Here is a 15237-nt window from a genome sequence, read left to right on the forward strand (position 1 = left end):
ATAGGGCTTTGGTCAAAAGTAGTGCACTAGATGAAATATGGTGCCATTTAGGACGTACCTACTGTGTTATATTTCTATACGGAGATTTGAAAAAGAGGTCACGCAGCATTTACTTAACAGGAAGCTGACACACACTGCATTACACAAATGACACCCTATTGCCTTTACAGCTTTGACCGAGTATTAACAGGATATAGGGGGTAGGGTGCCATAAGGGCCGCAGGTTGAGAAGCTAAAGCTCTAACCTGCTTCAGTTCCATCCAGAAATCATCCTGCCGTTATCATCATGCAACAGCTCCAGTAAACCTCCTTCAGTTCCATCCAGAAATCATCCTGCCGTTATCATCATGCAACAGCTCCAGTAAACCTCCTTCAGTTCCATCCAAAAATCATCCTGCCGTTATCATCATGCAACAGCTCCAGTAAAATGCTGCTAGAATGTGAAACCGCTTGGTCACATTCTAGCCTGCATTTATTTACTAAATCCATTTTATCACATACAAATGCTACAAACAAAAAAACAGCAAACCATGGACTAAAATAGACACCAAAAAAGTCCATCATTGAAGCAAAACATTTACAGTACACTATTACCCTCAAAAGGATCCTGTGGTACCTCATGCGTAAGCAAACCACCTTTTAGCTTATTCAGGCCTACTGTATATGTGCATCCCTACAGGCTTGATTTAATGACTGTGTTTTGTTTCAATGTAAACAGTGGGCTGCCTGGCTCCAAGCAACTACTGGGTGTGGAGTTTGCCTGAGGCATCTGTCCCGACAACTAAAAATGAGAGCAAGACAGCTATTTATAACTAGCATAGGCTTACGTCGCAAACGGCACCCTAATTCCCTATGTAGTACACTACTTTTGGCCAGGGCTCTGATCAAAAGCAGTACACTACAAAGGGAATAGGGTGCTATTTGAGAAGCAGCCATAGAAAGTAGCAGCACTTTTACTGGCTGACGTCGTCCATTAGGCTGATTAATTCCAGAGGAAACGTCAGTGAGTGATGTTTAAGTGACGTTATAATAAACCCAACCTCCTTCCTCTTTCTGATTCCACTGAGTGCGTTTCATACACACGCACACGCATGCACACACACACACACACGCATGCACGCATGCACACGCACACGCATGCACACACACACACACACACACACGCACGCGCACAAGCACACGCCATCAGTGCCCAAGCTCAAACTCCTCCTTTGTCTTTCCGATTCCACTGAGAGAGAGAGAAAATGAGTGTCACAAAGCCCCATGCATAATCCATGCAGACCACAGACAGAATACAATTCACAAGTCGCAGTATTCTCTTCCACTAGAGCCTGGACCTGCCTGTCAAATTATATAGATGACCTCAATGTCTTCTTCATGGGAAATGGAGGACCTCAATGTCTTCTTCATGGGATTTCTGATTTCAACTTCCACATACTCCAGCATCAAAATGGCTGTAGTTAGGAAGACGGTCATATTATCTATGTACATAACACACACTACAGGTCACACTCTAATACTTATTTTAAATTGGATGAGAGATACAGTTGAAGTCGGAAGTTTACATACACTTAGGTTGCATGACAAGTCATTTTTCCAACAATTGTTTTCAGACAGATTATTTCACTTAAAATTCACTGTATCAAAATTCCAGTGGGTCAAAAGTCTCCATACACTAAGTTGACTGTGCCTTTAAACAGCTCGGAAAATTCCAGAAAATGTCATGGCTTTAGAAGCTTCTGATAAACTAATTGACATCATTTGAGTCAATTGGAGGTGTACCTGTGGATGTATTCCAAGGCCTACCTTCAAACTCAGTGCCTCTTTGCTTGACATCATGGGAAAATCAGAAGAAATCAGCCAAGACCTCAGAAAAATAAATTGTTGAAGTCTGTGTCATCCTTGGGAGCAATTTCCAAACGCCTGAAGGTACCACGTTCATCTGTACAAACAATAGTACGCAAGTATAAAAACACCATGGGACCACGCAGCCGTCTTACCACTCAGGAAGGAGACGCATTCTGTCTCCTAGAGATGAACGTACTTTGGTGCGAAAAGTGAAAATCAATCCCAGAACAACAGCAAAGGACCTTGTGAAGATGCTGGAGGAAACAGGTACAAAAGTATCCAAAGTAAAACGAGTCCTATATCGACATAACCTGAAAGGCCGCTCAGCAAGGTAAAAGCCACTGCTCCAAAACCGACATAAAAAAGCCAGACTACGGTTTGCAACTGTACATGGGGACAAAGATTGTACTTTTTGGAGAAATGTCCTCTGGTCTGATGAAACAAAAATATAACTGTTTGGCCATAATGACCATCGTTATGTTTGGAGGAAAAAGGGGGAGGCTTGCAAGCCGAAGAACACCACCCCAATCGTGAAGCACGGGGTGGCAGCATCATGTTGTGGAGGTGCTTTGCTGCAGGAGGGACTGGTGCACTTCACAAAATAGATGGCGTAATGAGGAGGGACAATTATGTGGATATATTGAAGCAACATCCGTCAGGAAGTTAAAGCTTGGTCGCAAATGGGTCTTCCAAATGGACAATGACCCCAAGCATACTTCCAAAGTTGTGGAAAAATGGCTTAAGGACAACAAAGTCAGGGTATTGGAGTGGCCATCACAATGCCCTGACCTCATCCTATAGAAAATTTGTGGGCAGAACTGAAAAAGCGTGTGCGAGCAAGGAGGCCTTCAAACCTGACTCAGTTACACCAGCTCTGTCAGGAGGAAATGGGCCAAAATTCACCCAACTTATTGTGGGAAGCTTGTGGAAGGCTACCCGAAACGTTTTACCCAAGTTAAACAATTTAAAAAGCAATGCTATCAACCACTAATTGAGTGTATGTAAACTTCTGACCCACTGGGAATGTGATGAAAGAAATAAAATATGAAATAAATAATTCTCTACTATTATTCTGACATTTCACATTCTTAAAATAAAGTGGTGATCCTAACTGACCTAAGACAGGGAATTGTTACTAGGATTAAATGTAGGGAATTGTGAAAAACTGAGTTTAAATGTATTTGGCTGAGGTGTATGTAAACTTCCGACTTCAACTGTAAATAGGTAATGTGGGATATGAAGTCAAGTCAAAAATATGTTTTTTACGTATCATTGCACATACTGTACAGTAAAGCACTGTACATGGCTCCAACACACAGGTGGTTCTATTATATACTATTTATTCTACTGCGTGACCAAGTCTCTACACCATTTATATTAGTAAATATAGTATATTATTACTATGCATACTACCTATTCTATTACTTGTTATTTTTGACTTGACTCTTTTTATTGATATTATTGTTATTGCTATTGTGCAGCATTGTTGAGGGAGTGTTGTTGAGGGGGAGCTGTTGAGGGGGAGCTGTTGAGGGAGCACTGTTGAGGGAGCACTGTTGAGGGAGCACTGTTGAGGGAGCACTGTTGAGGGGGGGGGGCTGTTGAGGGAGTATTGTTGAGGGAGTATTGTTGAGGGAGCACTGTTGAGGGAGCACTGTTGAGGGAGCACTGTTGAGGGAGCACTGTTGAGGGAGCACTGTTGAGGGAGCACTGTTGAGGGAACACTGTTGAGGGAACACTGTTGAGGGAACACTGTTGAGGGAACACTGTTGAGGGAACACTGTTGAGGGAACAAGCGCACAAGCATTTCTCTGCACCTTTTATACCTGCTGTAAACTGTGTATGTGATTAATACAATTTGATACTTTAGTCCAAGCCCCAGGTCTGTCTCGATATTCTGTTTAAGTGACTGCGATGATGCGATTTCCGTCCTCGCACACAATGTGTCACCACCACACTCTACCACAGCCAGAAGAAACACGAGCACTACATTACAGCACGTAACCCAACCCTCCTTTGACACTCAGCCAGCCACAGCCATAGTCAGCCAGCGTCCCAAGTGGCACCCCATCTACTATAAAAAGTGTACTACCTTTGACCAGAGTCCTATGAACCCTGGTCTAAAAGTAGTGCCCTATATAGGGAACAGGGTGCCATTTGAGATTCAGGAGGTGTTAAGCACCAGGAAGAGGGGAGCATTACATCAACACTAACACATGCATGACTCCCCCTCAGCAACACATAAACACAGCCTTCCATTCATTCAGTATGGGCAGGTCCTTTAAAAAGGAATACTTCAGGATTTTAGCAATGAAGACCTTTATCTACTTCCTCTGAGTCAGCTGAACTCAGATGAACCCGTGATCGGGAGTCCCATAGGGCAGCGCCCAATTGGCCCAACGTCATACTGGTTAGCGGAGGGTTTGGACATCATTGTAAATAAGAATTTGTTCTTAACTGACTTGCCTAGTTAAATTTTTATCAAACGTAAAAATCCCAAAGTATCCCTTCAAGACTACAGCCAAGTGTACTCTACCCTGAAAAGGAGACACATTTCCAACAGCAAGCATTAAAATGAATACAGTAAACAGTTTATATGCACCCAGGCTGGCTGGGTCTCGGTCTCTCAGTCTCTCTCATTAAAAGGGCCCATTATGCTGAGCTGTTGATGCTAGAGGTCGACCGAATGGCCGATTAATTAGGGCCGATTTCAAGTTTTCATAACAATCGGAATTGTATTTTTGGGTGTCGATTTCCGATTTAAAAAAAAATAATTATACCTTTATTTAACTAACTGTTTCATTATTTATTTGAGGCTAAATTGATTTTATTGATATATATTATATTAAGTTAAAATAAGTGTTCATTCAGTATTGTTGTAATTATCATTATTACAAATAAATAAATAAATAAAAATCTGCCGATTAAATCGGTATCTGCTTTTTTGGTCCTCCAATAATCGGTATCGGCGTTGAAAAATCAGTCGGTCGACCTCTAGTTGATGCACACAGAGACAAACTAAGCGGGGTGAGAAGCTAGTCAGGGGGAGAATCCCTTAGTTGTTTAAAACCGGGTTTGCTGTTCACTTGCTCTATATAAGATGGAAAGGAGTTCCATGCACTCATGGCTCTGTATAATACTGCACGTTTCCTTGAATTTGTTCTGGACCTGGGAACTGTGAAAAGACCCCTGGTGGCATGTCTGGTGGGGTAAGTGTATGTGTCACTGCTGTGTGTAAGTTGACTATACAAACCATTTTATAAAAACAAGAAGTGACGCAGTCAGTCTTTCCTCAACTCTTAGCCAAGAGAGACTGGTATTAATATTAGCCCTCTGATTACAATGACTTGCTGCTCTGTTCTGGGCCAGCTGCAGCTTAACTAGGTCTTTCTTTGAAGCGTTTGACCATATGACTGAACAATAATCAAGATAAGTTCAAACTAGAGCCTGCAGGACTTGCTTTGTGGAGTGTGGCGTCAAAAAAGCAGAGCATCTCTTTATTACAGACCGACCTCTCCCCATCTTTACAACCATTGAATCTATATGTTTGACAATGACAGTTTACAATCAAAGGTAACATCAAGTCAGTTAGTCTCCTCAGCTTGATCAACAGCCACACCATTCATTACTAGATTCAGCTGAGTCTAGAACTTAGGGAATGATTGTACCAAATACAATGCTCTTAGTTTTAGAGATGTTCAGGACCAGTTTATTACTGGCCACCCATTACAAAACAGACTGCAACTCTTTGTTAAGATCTTCAGTGACTTCTTTAGTTCTTTGGTTGCTGATGTGTATATGGTTGAATCATCAGCATACATGGACACACATGCTTTGTTTAATGCCCGTGGCCAAATACAATGCTCTTAGTTTTAGAGATGTTCAGGACCAGTTTATTACTGGCCACCCATTACAAAACAGACTGCAACTCTTTGTTAAGATCTTCAGTGACTTCTTTAGTTCTTTGGTTGCTGATGTGTATATGGTTGAATCATCAGCATACATGGACACACATGCTTTGTTTAATGCCCGTGGCAGGTCATTGGTAAAAATAGAAAAGAGTAGGGGGCCTAGAGATCTGCCCTGCGGTACACCACATTTGCCATGTTTGACGTTCGAGAAGCTTCCATTAAAGAAAACCTTCTGAGTTCTATTAGAATCCACAATTTGGCAGAGGTTTGAAAGCCATATCACATATGTTTTCTCAACAAAATGTTATGGTCAATAATATTAAAGGCTCCACTGGAATCTTATTATCAATTTCAGTGCAGTACATGTCGAGTTCCCTTCTCTATAAACATTTCCAACAGTTTGCTAAGAACTGGCAGCAAGCTGATAGGTCTGCTGTTTGAACCAGTAAAGATTGCTTTACCACTCTTGGGTAGCGGAATGACTTTGGCTTCCCTCCAGGCCTGAGGACAAATACTTTCTTCTAGGCTCAGATTAAAGACATGGCAGATAGATGGAAAGCTATTGAGGATGGTAGCTGACTCTATAGCCAATCCTATGTTGTCAATGCCAAGAAGTTTGTTATTATTGATCAATAACAATACATTTTCCACCTCTCCCACACTAACTTTACAAAATTCAAACTTGCAATGCCTTTCTTTTATTATTATTATTATTTTTTATGCATGAATACAATTGCTCACTGTTCGCTGTGGGCATTTCATGCCTAAGTTTGCCTACTTTGCCAATGAAGTAATCATTAAAATAATTGGCAACATCAAATGGTTGGGATGAATAAGCCATCTGATTTGATGAAAAATTGAGTTGAATTTGTCCATCTGCCCATAATTTAAAGTCCTCCAAAGTCTTTTTCCATCATTCTTTATATCATTAATCTTGGCTTCATAATAGTTTCTTCTTTTTTTTAGGTTCAGTCACATACATTTCTCAATTTGCAGTAAGTTAGCCAGACAGATGTGTAGACAGACTTATTAGCCACTCCTTTGCCCCATCTCTTTCAACCATTCAGTTTTTCAATTTCTCATAAATCCATTGAGACAGTCGGTTTCAATTATCAATCATTGGAATGGAGCGATTTCATAAATTCATCAAGTGCAGCGTCTGGATGCTTCTTATTAATCACATCAGACCAACAAATATTTTTAACATCATCCACATAAGAGTCACAGCAAAATATTTAGTATGATCTGTTATATACCATTTTAGCTTTTGCAACTTTGGCTGTCCTGGATATAGCCACTATATTGTGATCACTGCATCCAATGGGTGCAGATACAGCTTTAGAACAAAGCTTCTTCCCCCAAGCCATAAGACTCCTGAACATTTAATCAAATGGCTACCCAGACTATTTGCACCCCCCCCCCCTCTTTTACACCGCTTCTACGCTCTGTTGTTATCATCTATGCATAGTCACTTTAATAACTCTACCTACATGTACACTACTGTTCAAAAGTTTGGGGTCACTTAGAAATGTCCTTGTTTTTGAAGGAAAAGCTAATTTTTTGTCCGTTAAAATAACATAACATTTATCAGAAATGCAGTGTAGACATTGTTAATGTTGTAAAAGACTATTGTAGCTGGAAATGTCAGATTTTTTATGAAATATCTACATAGGTGTACAGAGGCCCATTATCAGCAACCATCACTCCTATGTTCCAATGGCACGTTGCGTTAGCTAATCCAAGTTTATCATTTTAAAAGGCTAATTGATCATCAGGAAACCTTTTTTCAATTTTGTTAGCACAGCTGAAAACTGTTGTTCTGATTAAAGAAGCAATAAAACTGTCCTTCTTTAGACTAGTTGAGTAACTGGAGCATCAGCATTTGTAGGTTCGATTACAGGCTCAAAATAGCCAGAAACAAATAACTTTCTTCTGAAACTCGTTAGACTATTCTTGTTCTGAGAAATGAAGGCTATTCCATGTGATAAATTGCCAAGACACTGAATATCTCGTACACCGCTGTGTCCTACTCCCTTTACAGAACAGCACAAACTGTCTCTAACCAGAATAGAAAGATTGGGAGGCCTCAGTGCACAACTGAGCAAGAGGACAAGTACATTAGTGTGTCTAGTTTGGGAAACAGACGCCTCACAAGTCCTCAACTGGCAGCTTCATTAAATAGTAGCCGCAAAACACCAGTCTCAACGTCAGCAGTGAAGAGGCGACTCCGGGATGCTGGCCTTTAGGCAGCGTTTTCCTGGTATCCGCAAACCCAAATTCGTCAGTTGGACTGCCAGATGGTGAAGCGTGATACAGCACTCCAGAGAAAGCGTTTCTACTGCTCCAGAGTCCAATGGCGGCAAGCTTTACACCACTCCAGCGGGCACTTGGCATTGTACATGGTGATCTTAGGCTTGTGTGCAGCTGCTCGGCCATGGAAACCCATTTCATGAAGCTCCCAACGAAGAGTTATTGTGCTGACGTTGCTTGCAGAGGAAGTTGCAACCAAGAACAGACGATTTTTACATGCTACACGCTTCAACACTCGGCAGTCCCGTTCTGTGAGGTTGTGTGGCCTACCACTTCTTGGCTGAGCCATTGTTGCTCCTAGACATTTTCACTATACAATAACAGCACTTGACGGTGGCACATTGAAAGTCACTGAGCTTGCTCTGTGCTCGATTTTATACACCTGTCAGCAACGGGTGTGGCTGAAATAGCCGAATCCACTAATTTGACGGGGTGTCCACATACTTTTGTATATATAGTGTATATTAATATGGGCTATTTTCAGCCCTTTCCTGGGTGGACATAGGAAAGAGATGGACATAATATGGAAAAGAACAAACAAAGTGAGAAAAAAAATCTATTCAGCAGTACATTAATCTGTTGTCCTCAGACTCTATCCTGGTCTAATGTGGAGATTCTGCAATTCTGTCCACAACCATGTTGTTCTGCCTTATTTGTCCCTCGAGATAATCTGAATTCTCAGTCATTGTCATCATGGACTCAGATACAGAACTGATGACTTAGAGATTTCTATCATCTTGCCATTTTCCTCATTAATTTATTTATTTAACTCGGCAAGTCAGTTAAGAACAAATTCTTATTTACAATGACGGCCAAACCCTCCCCTAACCCAGACGATGCTGGGTCAATTGTGCACCGCCCTATGGGACTCCCGATCACGGCCGGTTGTGATACAGCTCGGGATTGAACCAGGGTCTGTAGTGATGCCTCTACCATTGAAATGCAGTGCCTTGGACCGCTGTGCCACTCTGGAGGCCAAATTGAGCTGACCCTAGGAGAACTGCAAACAGTTATTCAGGTCCTGGACCTCTCTGGTCAGGTCGTCCATTCTTTTAATATACTGAACAAAATAAGCGCATCATGGAACAATTTCAAAGATTTTACTGAGTTACTGTTCATATAAAGAAATTAGTCAATTTAAATTAATAAATTAGGCCCTAATCTATGGATTTCACATGACTGGGCAGGGTCACAACTATGGGTGGGCTTGGGAGGGCATATGCCCACCCACTTGGCAGCCAGGCTTCCCCACTAGGGAGCCAAGCCCAGCCAATCATAATGAGTTTTTCCCCACAAAAGGGCTTTAGAAATACTCCTTAGCACACCCTCACCCTACCCAGACGATCCCGCACGTGAAGAAGCCAGATGTGGAGGTCCTGGGCTGGTGTGGATATTTACACATGGTCTGCGGTTGTGAGGCTGGTGGGACGAACTGACAAATCCTCTAAAACGAAATTGAACATTTATTTCTCTGGCAACAGCTCTGGTAGACATTTCTGCAGTCAGCATGCCAATTGCACACTCCCTAAAAACTTGAGACATCTGTGGCATTGTGTGACAAAACTGCACCTGTGTAATGATCACACTGTTTAATCAGATTCTTGATATGTCACACCTGTCAGGTGGGGGGGATTGTCTTGGCAAAGAAGAAATGCTCACTAACAGGGATTTAAACGAATTTGTGCACATCATTTGAGAGAAATAAGCTTTTTGTGCATATGGAACATTTCTGGGATCTTCAATTTCAGCTCATGAAACCAACACTTTACATGTTGTGTTTATATTTGTGTTCAATATATATAATCCGAATTCATAATTTCTCTTTCACACACATGCATATGCTACAGAAATGGTTCAGTTCTGGCCTAAAATAAATGTGTCCATATGGGCAGAATATTAGAATATCCACTAGATGTCAACAGTCTTCAGAAATTGTTTCAGGCTCGTATTCTGAAAAATGAGGGAGTAAGACCAGTCTGAATGAGTGGACCCTGCCGTGTCACAGAGCTTTTTCATGTGTGCGACCAGAGAGAGTGCCTTTTATATTGACGACGTTATTGTCCGGTTGAAATATTATAGATTATTGAGGCTAAAAACAACCTGAGGATTGAATATAAACTTCATTTGACATGTTTCTATGAACTTTATGGATACAATTTGGATTTTTTTGTCTGCCTGTTGTGACTGCGATTGAACCTGTGGATTACTGAAGACGCGCGAACAAAACGGAGGTTTTCGGATATAAAGAGAGACTTTATCGAACAAAAGGAACATTTATTGAATAAATGAATGTCTTCTGAGTGCAAACATATGAAGATCATCAAAGGTAAGTGATTAATTTGATCTATTCCTGACTTGTGTAACTCTTCTACTTGGCTGTTTACTGTTTGTAATGATTTGTCTGCTGGGCTATGTTCTCAAATAATTGTAAGGTATGCTTTTGCCGTAAAGCCTTTTTGAAATCTGACACCGTGGTTGGATTCACAAGAAGTTAATCTTTAAACCAATATAAAATAGTTGTATATTTTCTGAATTTTTATAATGAGTATTTCTGTATTTGAATTTGGCACAGGTGGTACGCTAGCATTCCACATACCCTAGAGAGGTTAATAAACAAATTAGACACATTTGGGCAGTCTTGATACAACATTGTGAACAGAAATACAATGGTTCATTGGATCAGTCTAAAACTTTGCACATACACTGCTGCCATCTAGTGGCCAAAATCTAAATTCCACATGGGCTGGAATAATACATTATGGCCTTTCTCTTACACTTCAAAGATGGTACAAAAAAAACACACAAAAAAATATTTGTATTATTATTTACCAGATCTAATGTGTTATATTCTACTACATTCCTTTCACATTTCCACAACTTCAAAGTGTTTCCTTTCAAATGGTACTTAGAAAATACATATATTGCTTCAGGACCTGAGCTACAAGCAGTTAGATTTGTCATTTTAGGTGAAAATTGGAGAAAAAAAAAGGGTCCGATCCACAATAAGTGAATTCAGCGATCGTTTGGCAAGACAGGGAGGGAGGGGAGTGAATAAGAAATAATAATGAATATTCCCGATCATACTTCATCCAGCTTGCCTGTTGCTGTCTGGGACCCATCAAATAGCTACTGTGTTCTGTTGTGGAGCCCTGGGTTACGCCCCAAATGGTGCCTTATTCCCTATATAGTGACTACTTTCGACCAGGAACCATATCGCACCGGTATAAAGTAGTGCACTATATAAAGAATAGGGTGTCATTTTGGACACAGATGGCCTGGTCTGCTTTGGTCTCTTGACAGCAGGAAGGGGGGAGCCATCAAAGCCCTTATCTCCTTCGTTCTGTTTAGACAGCTTGTGTTCAGCATGGCTCAGGCATACACAATGACAATGCAAGAGCTAGATGGCGAGGGACAATAGTGTGGAGAGAGTGTAGTGTGTACAGTAGGTTTCCACATTAAAGAGCTTGTGATTGTATCCATGTACAAGTGTTATATGAGCACTTCAATGCTTTACTATACTGGTTTGGACACACACACACACCTCCCTCTCCCTCTCCCTCTCAACATGAAAGACAAAAAGGATAAAACAGGGAAAGAGCTTCATTAAAAGTGCCGGGTATTAAAAACCAACTGAGCCAAATGGCAAACTACTCCCTACATAGTGCACTACTTTTGACTAGGGACCATAGGGCTCTGGTCAAAGGTAGGGCACTATATAGGAAATAATAGGTTGCCATTTGGGACTCTGACATTAACACCATGTCAGATGAAAATCCAAAGCTATTCTGGCTGTGTGGTGGAGCCCATTCCTCCAATCCATTCCTACTGGAGGTTCAACTCTGGTCACCCTGCTGAAGTGGAGAAATTAATGCAGAGACTGGAGAAAAGATGACCTCCTTGATGATAAATTAGGGAAGTCCACTACACAAGCAAATAAAAAGCCAAAAGACAACCTCTTCAAAAGCTGTGCAAAGGGTCATGGGGAGCCATTCAGCTGAATAAACTATCTGCATGGGAATCCACAGTTGGTTTTGTGACTATTTTCTGGTGAATCATCTTAGTTTTCAGATGTTTTTTTTACTAAAGTCATCAACTCTCGCTCGACTCCCTCGCCTATCGTTGAACCTGCATACCCAGTGGGGCCTCTCTGCTGTAAGCTCCTAGGTCCTTTGAGACAGTCCGGGGGTGGTACAGCCTTGGACCAGTCTCTCTCCACAGAGCTGCAGTCTAAACTGTCCTGGCTGGCTGACAGCTTGGGTCGATCCCTGGAAGCCGTTGGAAGTCTCTCAGGTCTGAGGCCTGCATCCCAAATGAAACCCTATTCCTTTAAAAGTGCACAAATCTTTACCAGCACCTATAAAGGGAATAGGGTCCCATTTGGGAAGCATCTCTAAAAATATTGAGCCCGGGACCCAGCCAGGGATGTTCTTAGGGCAGCTGACAGCAGTATTGTTTGACCAGAGCTAATTGTCTTCCAGACTTTGTTCATGGCGTCTAGGGTGAAATTGCCCCTAGGCGCTCATTATGGATCAGTTTTGCATTTCCAATTAAGGTTAGGATTGTGGAGGTGAAGCTGATCTTAGATCTGTACCTAGGAGAAAATTCACAACAGAACATTCATCAACGGTGCTGGGAGGAGGCGGTTTGCATCTTTGTAGATGGAGGGAGGTTTCAAAACATGTTGAGGAAATAGTAGTGTTTGAGTAGCTATGTTTGTGTCCAAGTCACATGTCCAATGGAACAGAACAGGGACGACAGCCTGGCTAAAGTAGAAGGATATCAAACTCTTTCTAACACAGGATACTTTCTGTTGATCTAAAAGTGGACTAACTCTAAAAAACTGCTGCAGTTTTAAACTATATAAAAGACAGGAACGGTACAGAATGTCACAGCACCAGACAGTGCATCTAAATTTGAGGACTTTTTAAGATGCAAAACCCTTTCAAATTGATGACTTTTAAGATGAGAAATTAGAAATTAAGGGAGAGAGTCAGAAAGAATGTTATGAGGGATGAGTTAGACCTACTTTAAAAATCCTGCCCTGAATTTATCTACCTCTCATTAATATCTAATGGTGGCCCTACTACCGTGCAGGCAGCACTCTCCTCTCCTCTGTGCTCCATCCAGATACCCAAGCCATCTTCTTCTTTAATTCATGCTCCCTGATGTTTCCCATTACTGTCTCGGTGTCTAGGCTAAGGTATTACTTCCTATTGCTCTCTGCAGCCTGATCTAGGATCAGCTCCTCCCTGTCCATAATAAAATCAGATTCATTAAGATCTAAAAGGCTAAACTGATCCTAAATCAGCACATGAACTCCAGGCTGGGTTCATATACAGCAGTGGGTTGAGGTAAAGCTGGGGAGGATATGTACTGGATGTGAAGGAGAATGTGCCAGCTAGCCAGCAGGACTGATAGACGGTGATGAGAAAAAATAAATTGGATGCTCTGCTTGATAGACCAGGAACTAACTGCCTTTTCTGGGGAGAGAGCGGGGCTGCATTCAAAATTGCACCATATTCCCTATATAGTGCACTACTTTTGACCAGGGCCCATAGGGATCTTGTCAGAAGTAGTGCACTGGATAGGGAATTGGGTACCATTTGGAAAACAATAAGGTATTGAACTGCAGTAATCTCTGATAGATGTTAAAGAACCTTCCAGAACATTTTGGGGTGCACTGGACAGGACAAATTACAAGGGAATGTTACTGTGTAGATAGACATTTTCAAGAAGTTTCAGAAAGTTTCAGTTTCCTACTACAATTGGCTGATGTAACCCAACCTGTGCTAAATAATTTTTTTAACAGCCTCTAATGGTGAGGTAACATCTCGATCATGTTTTCACAATGGTAACAGAACATCACCTCAGTCAGGAGGATGTAAAATACAATTTCCACCAAGTAAGGAGTTTAAAAAAAGCTTTTGTGAACAATAGATGGCCAAAAAGAAGGTTGAGTACATAACATTTCAGACATTGTGTGGAAAGCTACTGCCTAAGGTCAGGATGAGGCAGCGTCCAGAGAGGATGACAGAATGGGGAGACCCATACATCACTACACCACCACCCTCCTCCTCCTCCTCCTCTTCTCTGGAACTCTCCCTTCCCTTACGTCTACATCCCAAAAGGCACCCTATTCCCTATATATAGAGCACTGCTTTTGACCAGGGCCATAGAGCTCTGGTCAAAAGTAGTGCACTATATAGGGAATAAGGTGCCATTTGGGACGTATACTAGAACAGAAAAAGTGAGGGGAGAAAGTCAAGTTTCACTAGATGATACTGCCTTGCTGTCCATCTTTGACATTCAGATAGAAAATGACTACCTTCCACAAAACAAAGGACATCACTTTCACTATTACTTGTCTTTCATTTGCAAACAGTATTGAGGATTGAATGGGTCTCTATCCTGAATCGCAACGTCCATCCAATGGCAAGACAAAGGAGGAGACATTCTGCTGAATGAGGAACTGGTTAAGGCTCATTGAAGCCCGTGATGGAAGGGATCCTTCCTGAAGAAGCCTGTTGCTAGGATACAGCCTGCATGCCTTGCCATAGCAAAGAGGAGGTTGATGTGCTGCTGAGCGGAGGCCATGTTTTTACAATCATCGGCCTCATTGAATTGGCTGCAACATGCTATCACTAACGGATTACATAGCCTATAAAAAGTGTCTGCTCGGCCACCATGCAGTCAGCCACATCCACAGTGGCTTTTCATCTTAACAATTACGGCCTTCAAGGACTGCCTCTCTGAAGCAAGAGAACCTCTGTCTCTACTCTAAATTTCTCGTTGCCAGAGGGCAAAACCATCACAACTCTGAAGGCAACAACATCAGGCTCAAAGGCCCACATTAAATCCAAAATAGGATTATTGATAGTTGTTGATTAAAAAAAAATGTTAACACTTTTATTGACAACATCTCACTTCGGTCTCTACTTTCTCATTAGCAAAAGGACCTTATCCATAGAGCCCTGTTTAAAGACAGGCTTTAGACTGACTTTGTTCAGACAAGAAAAATCAACGGAGGAATGCAACCCCCCCACTGACAGACAAACTAGGGCTGTCCCTTACAACAACAAAAAGTATTGGTCGACCGAGAGTCGCCTTTCCTTTTGACCAATTGTTAGGTAAAAACAGATGAATCGTGTATTTTTCCATATACAGTGCA

General features: G+C 41.6%; 1 protein-coding gene across 1 annotated transcript in view; it reads right to left on the minus strand.

The window, feature by feature from the left end:
• LOC110529444 (membrane-bound glycerophospholipid O-acyltransferase 2) overlaps window positions 1-15237 on the minus strand; it is a 79288-nt gene that overhangs the window by 46877 nt on the left and 17174 nt on the right. The gene's annotated exons all lie outside the window — the stretch shown is intronic.

Source organism: Oncorhynchus mykiss, chromosome 8 (assembly GCF_057628025.1).
Source record: "Oncorhynchus mykiss isolate SJ-2025 chromosome 8, ASM5762802v1, whole genome shotgun sequence".
Lineage (NCBI taxonomy): Eukaryota > Metazoa > Chordata > Actinopteri > Salmoniformes > Salmonidae > Oncorhynchus > Oncorhynchus mykiss.